At 32.9% G+C, this 12,495-nt stretch overlaps 1 protein-coding gene across 2 annotated transcripts in view; it reads left to right on the top strand.

The window, feature by feature from the left end:
* LOC105210652 (uncharacterized) overlaps positions 1-12,495 on the top strand; it is a 367,952-nt gene that overhangs the window by 47,548 nt on the left and 307,909 nt on the right. The window contains exon 1 of one of the 2 annotated variants that reach the window (XM_054231240.1): positions 8,744-9,408. The exons of the other annotated variant lie outside the window; for it this stretch is intronic. The gene's annotated coding sequence lies outside the window, so the exon portion shown is untranslated. Of the gene's footprint in view, positions 1-8,743; positions 9,409-12,495 lie in introns of those variants that run through there. 2 annotated transcript variants of the gene reach the window in all.

Raw genomic sequence — 12,495 nt, 5'->3', positions numbered from 1 at the left:
CAATTTAAGAACTCAAAAGCTCTCATTGCTTTTCTGAGCAGGTTTGGTCTTCATAGAGACTTAAATAAACTCGTCTAATATATTTAATATTCATAAATCGTTTGCGGAAAATATTAAAAATTACGTTAAGTTTTGATAAACCAATGAAAAGTTAATATTTCAGGATCCCGATATCAAAATCCCGAAATTTTAGGACTCAAACTTTTATTCGGTCTAACACACTTTTCATATAAATGCAGTCGATTCTTCAATGACTGCTAGCACAAAATATTTGAAATGAAAACAGAATTTGCATTGCATATTACCAAAAAAAATACATTTCTAAATGCCGAAATTTTGGGACTCACACTTTCTGAACTATTTTATTACTTTTAACAATATTTAAAAACAATCAGATGAAATCTCGAAATTTCGTGACTCATACTTATTTTTTTATAATTTGCACTTTAGACAGACTGTAACTTACAAATTAGGAACAATAAACGAAATTTTTATGAACCGCTGTCAAAAATTTCTTTTCAAAATCGAGAAATATCGGTATTCGAAGATTTATTTTTTAATATTTTACAGGTTTTGAAGGAAATTTAACCTATTAGTTATATTGCCAATAATTATTTGTCGCAAATATCACAAATAAATTCATAAATTTTTTTCGCGTGAAATTTTTTCCGAGTTCCCGAAATTTAGGGACATACATTTTTTTTAAATTATTTATTTGATTATTTTCAACAGTATTTAAAAAAAAATATAAATTAATAAATGCAATTTTATGAACCACTGCCCTGCCCTCTACTAAGTTTTTTGTACATATTTCGTAAACTACTAGAGCTATATCAACCAAACTCTCTAGAGTCATTTCTTTTAGGTATTACCATATACAGTCCCAAAATGAAGATATCGGATTATAACCACGTCCACCTCCCATACAAAAGCTAAGTTGAAAACTACTAAAAATGCTTGAATTCAGTAAGGGAAAATTCCAGAAACCTTAAATTTTATTATAAAGAAGCCACAGAAGTGCTGCACTCAAATTGCTATACAAAATTTTAAATGGGTGTGGCTCCGCCCACTCATGGGTCAAAAACCATATCTCAGAAACTACTCCACCAATTTCAATTAAATTCGATGTATATTATTTTCGGGCATCCCAATGATATGTTATGAAAATAAGACAAATCGGTTCACGCCTACTTCCTATATACCAGAACTGTCGATTTGAATCGTTTACTTTACAATATATGTATAAAGTAATCACAATTGAAGATATCGGAATACAACTTTGTATAAATAATGCATTTATAGTGTGGCATCGCTCTTCTAAATATTGTCGAAATCGGGCCATAAGTATTCAAGGCCCCATATATCAAACATGAGGACCTCAATGTTTCTTCTACATTTTTTAACGAAAATATAATTAAGTCTCTCAGACATTTTAACGAAATTCAAAGATAATATTTTTCTTCTAGTAATGTGTCTGTGCTAAAAATGAGTGAAATCGGGTCATAACTTCACCTAGCTCCCATATACCTAATATTAGGGTTTCAATGGGCTTTATACAATGTATATGACGAATATGTGGGTCAAATTGTGTGTTGTATGTGAGAGTATAAAATTTTCGGTTTCAGCCGAACTTACCTTACTTGTGTTTAATATTTTGAAGTTTTAACAGACTTTAAAAGCTGATGAACAATAAACGTAGTTTCTTTGAACCGCTGTCAAAAATTTCTTTTCCGATTCTCTAAATTTCGGTATTGTGAATAATTATTTGTCGTAAATATAACAATAAAATTAATTTTTTTTTTTTTTGTCGACGACTGGCCTAAAATTCTTTTCGAGTCGTCGAAATTTCGGGCTCATAATTGTTTCAACTATATATTTTATTATTTTCAATAGTATGGAAATAGTAGTTACGGAAAGTATTTACATCCCGGAATCATAATCCCTTGATTTTGGGACCAGATTTTGTTTTGGTAGTTTTGGGATAGATTTTAGAAATAGAGTAAATTAACGAAATTCTGGAAAAAATAAGGATCCCGAAATTTCGAGATTTAGTTTTTTCATATTTTGCAGTTTAATATTTTTTATAATTATTTACGTTAAATTTAAAGAAAAATATAAATCGGGATTCCAAAAACAATATCCCGAAATTTCGGGACTCACATGTTTTTTTTAATATTTTGTATCTTTTATAGTCTTTTCACAACAATGCAATCGAGGATTTTAATTCTGTTATTTTATTTTTTTAAATATAGTAAATGAACATAATTTATATTGACTACTGCAGAAAAATAAATTTCGGGATCCCGAAATTCCAGGACTAACTTTTCTAATATCTTGCACTTTCATTTTTTTTCTAATAGTTATTTACATAAAATTTTAGAAAATGAATATCGAACTCCCGAAACCAAAATCAAAAAAAAAAAAAAAAACAAAAATCGGGACTAACCACAAATTTCACATCACTTGACAGTGTAAAAGACTTTAAATTTTAATATAAAAAATCAAAATTTTATTATCAATAAAGCTATTACAATTTCAATTGAACGACATCAAGAAGATTAAAGATTAATTTAGTGCGTTTACTTTTGTTGCTTTTGTTTTTGTTATTTACCTAACTAAGAAATTGTGGCAAATGTGAAAACGTGCATGCGGTGCGCCTAATACCGTTAAACAGATTTTCCGCACAAATTAATGACATCAGTAAAGAGCACCACTTCAACTTACACATATGTGAACGTGTGTGTACTACTGTGAGCACACGTGCCTCTACTTAAGTGTGTATGTGTGTGTATGTGTGCCCGTGTAGCTGTCCTTATTAATGTTTCAATTAATAAGCAATTTAGCGCTTTCAAGTAGCTAACACTTTTACACGCTTAAATATATGTACATATGTATGTCTAAAAGTACCGTTATAAATATGTACATATGTTATATATGAAAGTAGTAAATATTCATGTGTGAGTATGTGTGTGTGTGTACAACTTTCAATGAGACTACGCTGAGTAGTTGTGTAGTTCTTTGCAACCGGCCCGGAAATAATTAGCGCTAAAATGAAATTGAGTCAACTATTCAGACACCGTTACTCCACATACAGACACCCAGTAGAGTCTATGGTGTATCGCATGTCATGCGCCTAAAAGCATGCTATTTAAAAATTCATTAAGTTCTAATTGCATGCAAGCGCCATTTCATGGAAAATGAATTGCTGCTACTGCTGCACAAAGTGGATAAGTGTGAGAAACTACCGTTAGTTTTGTTGGTGTATGTGCGTGTGTGAACACTGACACAGACACACACCCACACTCACTTATATATGTGAATACAGGCACCTAGTTGCTAAAAAGTGAAAAAGTAGTTGCAGTTTCATCTGTAATAGATAGCTACTAGCGCGCTTGTTTATTTTCTCTATCCACATACATACATACATACACACATCTTCATAGTATACCCGGGCTCGCTGCACTTATATTTCGTTATTGAAATTCAACTGGCTTTGAATTTCACGCGCTATGCCACACAAAGTGGTGAAACTATTACAAAAACAAAAAACAAAAAACAAAAAACAAAAAAAAATTGTGTTTCATAAAGCACACAAAGCAACACAATTTTGTTGCATCGCTTAGCTGTCAAAGGGGTTAAATGTTTTTATTGTGCACTTTTCCGGAAATTTCACTTTTATATTCGGACGAAAAGAATCACTTTTGTAACGAAAGTGAGTGTCCCAGTGAGGCGATTAGTTGTTCCAAACATTTCTCTTTTGCAAGTTAAATTACTATGTACTCTTATTAATGGATTTTTGCGAAAACTCTTAGTGTCTATAAGGGTTCGTAGTAATGATGTTTAGGCTTAAAAGTATTTGTGGAAACAATTATTTCGAGAAGTAAATTCAAAATTTTAAATAGTCCCGAAAGCTTGACTTCAAAATTATGGTATTTGGAAAGTAGCCGTGGTTGTGAAACGATTTGGCCTATTTTCATAACATATCATTGGAAAGACAGGAAAATATTATGAACTGAATCTCATTGAAATTGGTCGAGTAGTTTCGGAGATGTAGTTTTTGACCCATAAGTGGGCGGAGCCACGCCATAGTGTCACCTAATTATTTTGATATATATATCTAACTCTTTTAGTTTTAAGACATACAACGAACCGTTGTGTGAACAAAAAATTATACTCTCTGCTGAGGGCAGTGTCAAAGATACGGTAGATTTGGAAGCAAAACCAAAAAATTTTACAATTTCTTTATTGATTTTGAACAAGGTGCTTCGGCTGAACTTGTGTGACATTAATTTTTCTAAGATCCTTCGTATACCTAAATATTCATTCATAATACGAGTATACTCAAGATGTTTCCTTAATATTTTGACAGTGTCAGCTACTTGATCAACTTAATTTCATGGTCATACAAAGCCATTTTGAGAATTTTGCATGTCTTCTTCCGTAATAGCCCCTTTAGAATCTTCTCTGAATGTAATGTTGTCGGATATGCATATAAATGGTGTTGTTTTATACATGTGATTAAAACGCATATAATTTGATGTTATGGGCAAGAATTTAGCTGTGTTGTAAAGATATATAAATATTTATTTTCCCAGAGTTCCTAGGTGGAACATAGGGCCTCATTGTAGTGTATTGTAAAGATAAATTGTTATTAGGTTTTACAAATGATTTCGGCCAAGAAGCCCAATTTTGTACCTCTTTTTTAACAATTGCGGCCATATGCCAGCAATAAATCTTGTTCCGGAGTAAGTCTGTGCATTACAATATACGACACAATCGACTTCTTTCTGGATATTGGGGCAAAATAAATTATTCCAGGAGATTGAGTAAGTAAAAAAAAAATTGTTTTTTCCGATTTTCAAAGTTAGCCTCCAAAATCGAAATATTTTGATTCGAAGAACTTATAAAAATAATTATAATTACTAAAAAATCCAAAATATGAATATAATCTACATTTTTATCTCGATTCAATGGTATACAAAACATGTCTGTCAAATATTTCGATTTTGCAGGCTAACTATGGAAATTGAATAAGACTCTTTTTTTATTTCTAACTCAATCTCACGAAAGAGGTTAGTTTGATCCAATACCCACCCAAGTGTTGTGCAGAGTTATGAAATGGAAAACTAAAAAGCGTTTACATACAGCTGTCGAAAAGACCAACTCCGAAAAAAATATTGTCCTTGAAAACCACACATTTAAAACAAAACAAGTAAGGAAGGGCCAAGTTCGGGTGTAACCGAACATTTTATACTCTCGCAATTTATTTATTTAACTTTATTTATACTATATAATACGCAATATTCGTCATATATATTGTATAAAGTCCATTGAAAGTTGGAAACCATAATATTAGGTTAGAAGCACCGAGGTCCTCGTGTTCGATATATGGGGCCTTAAAAACCTATGGTGCGGTTTCGGCGATTTTTAGAATGGGGCTGCCACACTATTAACATAGTATTTGTGCAAAGTTCTGCACCGATATCTTCACTAGTGCTTACTTTATATATTGTAAAGTAAACGATTCAGATTGTCTTCAAAGTCCTGGTATATAGGAAGTAGGCGTGCTTGTGAAGCGATTTGGCCTATTTTCACAACATATCATTGAGATGAAAGGAAACTATTACAAATCAAGTTTCATTGAAATCTGTCAAGTAGTTCCTGAGATATGGTTTTTGACCCATAAGTGGGCGACGCCACGCCTATTTTCCATTTTGTAAAAAAAATCTGAGTGCAGCTTTCATCTGCCATTTCTTATGTGAAATTTAGTGTTTCTGACGTTTTTCGCTAGTGAGTTAACCCACTTTTTGTAATTTTCAACCTAACTTTTGTATGGGAGGTGGGCGTGGTTATGATCCGATTTCTTTCATTTTTGGAATGTATTAGGAAGTGGCTAAAAAAACGACTGCAGAAAGTTTGGTTTATATAGCTCTATTGGCTTGCGAGATATGTACAAAAAACTTAGTAGGGGGCGGGGCCACGCCCACTTCCCCAAAAAAATTGCATCCAAATATGCCTTTTCTTAGTGCGATCCTTTATATCAAATTTTATTTCCATAGCTTCATTTATGGCTTAGTTATGGCACTTTATGTGTTTTCGGTTTTCGCCATTTTGTGGGCGTGGCAGTGGTCCGATTTTGCTCATTTTCGAAAGCAACCTTCCTATGGTGCCAAGAAATAAGTGTGCCAAGTTTCATCAAGATATCTTAATTTTTACTCAAGTTACAGCTTGCACAGACGGACGGACGGACAGACAGACATTCGGATTTGAACTCCACTCTTCACCCTGATCACTTTGGTATATATAACCCTATATCTAACTCGTTTAGTTTTGGGTGTTACAAACAACCGTTATGTGAACAAAACTATAATACTCTCTTTAGCAACATTTGTTGCGAGAGTATAAAAACACTCGTTATATAGCTTGAGTTAGTTCAGAAAACTACTAAAACGTATTTTATTTCCATTAATCCACGAAATTATTTCATTTTCTTTAAAAATAATATAATTTGAGGCACTTAAAACCGTGTGAAACTTTCTTCTAGTAATGTCCTAAAATGTAAATGAAAACATGGTCATATTCATACCTGTCACTAAAATATTTCAAGAACATAAACCTGCGAGTTTTTAAATCAAGGCCCTTATGAAAATAATTGAATATAGGTTAAGAGCAATATAGAAACTTTTAGCCTATTTAGTGCTTCGAAATACGTTATTCGATAACTAAATTCTAAACTTTGTACTTCCGATTTGACCGAAGTATTTCTGGTTGCATACCATACAATTTGTGCTATTGAAAAGATGTTGAGCTTAAAAAAGATGTCAATAAAATCCGAAGAATTAATAACTAGAAATTTGTAATTATTACCTTGACCAAGAGTTATCCAAGATCTTCCCTGTTAAGCCATACAAATTAACAATAAAAAATAATTGAGTTCAGTTTCTTATATGCAATACGAATTCAAAATTTCCACATCGATCTTATCACATAACACAATTGACCTGATAAGAAATTTCAATTCCCGCTGTTCCGAAAATCTATAATTTTATTGTTAAATTAAAACCTATATTTATGGCTTGAAGATATTGGAAAGTGTAGAAAAAATTGCTGAGTATGCGTCTCAGCTAAAATGTAAAATTTTAATTATGACTCAGCCTGATTGTAGGCAAAGTTTTATTCCAAGTATTTTATTTACCAAAACTGAGACTGATTTGTGAACGATCTCGATCAGGTTTAATTAAATATTATATTTAAACATAATATTTGTGATTCTAAGTTCCAATATTTAAAGTACAAAAAACTGAGCTCGAAATTTCAATATTTCATTAAATTGTTTCAGTTAAATTTCAAATCCTCTAAAGCACATTTATGCTTCAACTTCTCAATGCATCATTTCTGTATGGAGATTTTTGCATATCGCTGGCATATTTCTGAATTTATGTTTGTATGTTACTTGGTTCAAATTCACGTGGCATGCAAAAATATGTCGCTTTCGAAATTCCGCTTACGCACAAACACAAACAAACACTTGTAACAATACAAATCATACGCCATGCTAAAGCAGACACAATGACAACAAAAACAAGCAAGCCAAGCAAAGCATTCCCGGAACCAAAACGCTGAGTGGCTGTGGACAAATATTTCTATGCAAATGCAAATGTTTGAGCGTTTATAAGTGGCTACATGTGACACAGTGCACAAGACTACTGGAGGAGAGATGTGTTCTCTCATATATTTATATATATTTATGTGAGAGTATTTGTAAGAGTCTCTTTGTATGTGTTCGCGTCTATGCTTGTGCATGCAAAAGTTTTTTCTCGCATTTTTTTTCCATTTGCCTACAAACCAGCTGCCGCATAAATGCTTAGCATACATTACGGCGCTTAGGTTAAAAGGCAAAGCGCACACAAAACTCTGCTATGAAAATGTGTTTGTAGACTAACAGTCACGCTGTGCTGCGCCAAAAATATTTGCCTAACGAACTGGTAAAGCTTTCACGTCGGCGCAAGAGCTTTTAGGCGAAAGCTTCGATAGACAGTTGTCTGCAAAGCCTTCTCGCTCGAAAGAGTTGAAAATATTTTGCAGAGAGCGTGGCTGCTCTTAATTTTCGTGAGAGCACACTTTCGGAGTTCGCAGCCGAAGCTCATTTGGCACACTTTCGAAGTACGAGCGCCGGCAACGAAGCGAAAACGAGCAAGTGCTGCACCTTACAACGCTTTGTGTATAACAGACTGACGGTTTTTAGGATTTAGAAGCGGTCAAACACTCTTACAAATATGCGAGTATTTTTTCGAACATTCGCACTTCGAAACTTTTGGCACATTTCATTACATGGCATTTCAGCTGTTCAAGCTGATCATTCGCCTACAATAGTGCCACAGTTGCTCAATTTGTTTTGTTTTGATGCTTTTTTGTTGGCTTTCGAAATTCAATTCTTCGAAATTCTCATGCGTTACATGCGTTCGAAATGGGTATACTTTGGTGTAAGCCATTGTCGTGTCGTGCCATACTTGAGGCGCGCGCCTAATGTTATGCAGCAGCAGCAGCAGCACAGACGTAATGCCGTCAATTGGCAGCTAGCAAGCGAATACGGTCAGCATCCAGTGGTGCGAACACTTCGGCTACTGGCTGGCATGTGCATGCACGACAACGACGACGACGACGACGGCGGCAACGAAGTGACGAGCAATCGCGTCGCCAGCAGACGTGTCGCAACTAGTTTCATTTGAACTGTTGCCCGGTAAGCACACACATTGAGCGTGACGTAGCGACCGTCGGTAATGCGATAGTGTGAGTGTGTTTGTGTGTGCGCGTGTTGAAAAATGCGGAACGGTCGTGTAATAAATGCATGCAAAATTTAAAGAAAAGCAAAAATATGTGAAAATAATTGCAAAATAATGGAAAAATTACTTTTAATACAAGAAAATAGTCCAAAATTACTGAAAGTGTTGCATACTTTTGGGCGTTGAAACTGCTGAAACGTTAAATTTCCAGCAAGTGAGTAGTTTAAATACAGAAATATGCAAAATAATGGAAAAATTACTTTTAATACAAGAAAATAGTCCAAAATTACTGAAAGTGTTGCATACTTTCAGGCGTTTGAACTGTTGAAACGTAAAATTTCCAGCAAGTGAGAAGTGTTACAGCAGAAATATGCATAAATAATTGCAAAACAATGTAAAAATGAGAGAATAGTGGAAAATAACTAAAAGCGTTGCATACTTTTATGCGTTGAAACTGCTGAAACGTTAAATTTCAAGCTATTCAGTGTTGTAAATGTAAAAATATGCAAAATTAATTGCAAAACAATGCAGAAAATAAGCTCAGCGCGTGAAAATATTGGAAAATAACTTAAAGCGTTGCATACTTTTAGGCGTTCAAACTGCTGAAACGTTAAATTTCAAGCAAGTGAGTAGTTTAGTTGCAGCAAATATGTTTAAAAATATTTTTAGTGTGAGTTTAAATGCATATTTTTCCCTTTTGAAGTACCCACAATCACCCATAAAAGCCTAATGTGCTCGGCGCTTGTGTCAAAAATTGGGCTAGGCTGCCGCGTCAGCTGAAGTCAGCTGCCAGCACTTGGCTGTGTGCTACTTTTAGGCATACGCTCGCCTTTTTTGCAGCATTATTTTGTGTTTGTGGTATTTTATTTTGCAATACTAATACACATACATACAAACAAACATACTTCTTTATCTCTTCGCACTGTGCTCTACCATATATACTAGTTGCTGTAAATTACAATTTCCGCTTTAACTTCACTTACAAACTTACTACTTTTTGTTGTTGTTGGCTTTCCTATCGGCAACTTAAAGCCTTTAAAAGTTAGTGAGTGTAAGCGTAGTGTTGTGTACGTGCAACGCCTGCAGGTATGCTATGTAAACAGAGTGAAAAGTTGTACGCATTGTCTGGCAGTGAAGGCATTCCAATTGAATTATTGTGGGTGTACGTGTAATGCACAAACAAATGAAAATGAAAATGGAAAGTGAAAGTGAAAGTGTGCTGCTGTGGAATGCCTGGCAGTTGGCGTTGGTACATAACTGTGTATTGCAAGCAAAACCGTTAAACTGCTGGCATGCGGTTGCATGTGTGTGTGTGTTTGTGTAGTGTAATGTAAATGTGGTATTTCTCGTGCTGATAACAGTTGAATTTTGTGATGATTGAAAATGAAATTTTGTGAAAATGTATGCCTTGAAAATTTACTGATCTTTGATGTGCAATTTTAAGGTGGGAAGAGCAGAAACTATTAAACTACAAGTATATTTACAAGAAAATTCACTTTAAAAGAAATGAAAAAGAAAATAGTATTTTCAGCTTAATTTCTTCTAAGAGCAATACCTTTGATATTTTGAGCTTTTCATCTCAATATTATCAACATTTGCACGTGGGATACTGATGCTTTCGCTGGATATTTGTATGTATATTTCATATATTTAACTTGGTGACTTCGCTGATGGGCTGATGGCTATGCAGACTTCATAGAAATATGAATGATTACTTTTATTATATTTATATTTAAAAAAATAAGAATTATAATTTTTATTTCTTTCCTTATCGAAACATTTTAATCTTCAAAATATTTAAGCTTAAAAAAAAACATAGAGCTAATTTGGAGGATACTGTAAATAAATCTTAGATTAATATTTAGTTTATTAAACTCTAGTCACTGTTAAACCCTCTCATGGCCGAATTAAAATGGGCGGAGCTAACATTTTTTTAGGACAGATATATATTAGTCTTAACTCAAATATGAAGTGCTAAAAATTTCAAAGTCCTATGTATCCTGGTATATTAGTTACAGAATGTTGCTTATAGGCACAAATTAAATTATTATAAATAAACTAAACACTTTTCTCATGAACTTTTTTTTTAAATAACTCTCTTATCTTTACTTATTTATATAGTTCACTTTGTTTTAAAATAAAACAATTATTTTTATGTTTTTGAACGATTTTTGTATAACAACTTTTGTATAACTTTTTTCGCGAAACGATTTTTGCCAATTTCTCCCTGCGGAGAACACTTACTGAATGAACACGTGCACAGCTCATACAAATCAGAAAAAGTAACTGTAAGCTAGCACAATACATAAGTCTACACAATTGAAAAAAAAAACAGCTGGTCAAAAATATTAAATAACGAGAATTAGAAGCCGGTAAGTACAATATTACCTATAGGCACGAAAAGGTTAAGCGCCATTTTTGTTTTGTAGTTTCAATTCCTTCGACTTTCTGATTTAGTGCAGCTATTCAACTGAAATAGGTTTCTTCTAATTTACCTCATAAAGTAAATTATGTAAGGATGAAATAAGTATTCTAGTTTGATATTCATATTTGTTTTAACTGAATAAAGACATTATCTTTTTAACATGTTTAAGGAATGTGTAGCCTCTAATTAGGCTTACTTTAGGATAAATCAGGTTTGCTTCAATGATTGATTCCAATACGAAGGTACTCACTTATACTAGAAAAGACAGTGATACCACAATGATTGAACGGATGCACAGATTTAAGAATCTGCAAAGTTCGTAGAACCTTGTCTGCATATGTTTTTTACTTACTTCAAGAAAGATACGCAAGAAATGCATGAAAAGCGGGGATAATTAATAAAAGAACAACTCCATTCTATTTTAAGCTATATCTAGAGGATATTAACGTTATCTAAAAAAACTCAGTATTTGTGACCTGGTCTACGAAAAGGGAGCTAACGTGCGAAAACTGGTTTTTTTTTGGATTTTATCACGTGAAAAAGCATCTCATCTTTGATTTTTTGACACCTTAGCCCCCTTTCCGTAGACCACGTCACATTTATCTATTGTTGTATGAAATGAAAAATGTTTCTGAATATATAGTACAATGGAATTAGTGATAGGTAGATGGAAGTAATCATTAAATAATTTACAGATTATACTCTAATGATTCCCATTAATAAATAAAAAAAAATTAAAAATCGTTTCCTGGCATCCCCAAGAAAAAAATAAAGTTAATTTGGTACTAACCTGGAAAACTAAGAACATGCTCTAATTTTTTTAGAAAAATTTTGTTGCGTTGAAGTGGTTAATAAATCATCGCTTTATTATAACGATAAAATGATTTTTTATTCCAAAAACCTATTGTTTAAGTGGTCATATCCGATAACATTTTTGACTAACCCTAAAAGTAGGCAATACTTTTATTATTTTCCAAAATATTCTGAAGAGATCTGAATCTTTACGTCCAATTTTTTGAAAAAATTGCGCTTGGCTGATTTGGTTTTCTAACCCAATCTTTAGATAACTGGGGAAGACCGAGCTCAGAAATGTTTTCAAAAATATTAAAGTAGGAATTTATGAAGCATAATTTTTGCTTGCTTATTTTTTTAAATTTATCAATCACATTCACTATAATTATTTTTATTTTGTTGACTAGCAAAGATTATATATTTTCATATGACCATAAAATAAAAAAAAAATACTTAGTTAGTACTTTTAGATAAATCTATCAAGAAATTTGAATA

This window comes from Zeugodacus cucurbitae, chromosome 5, assembly GCF_028554725.1.
Source record: "Zeugodacus cucurbitae isolate PBARC_wt_2022May chromosome 5, idZeuCucr1.2, whole genome shotgun sequence".
Lineage (NCBI taxonomy): Eukaryota > Metazoa > Arthropoda > Insecta > Diptera > Tephritidae > Zeugodacus > Zeugodacus cucurbitae.
This window is presented reverse-complemented; position numbering and strand designations above follow the sequence as displayed.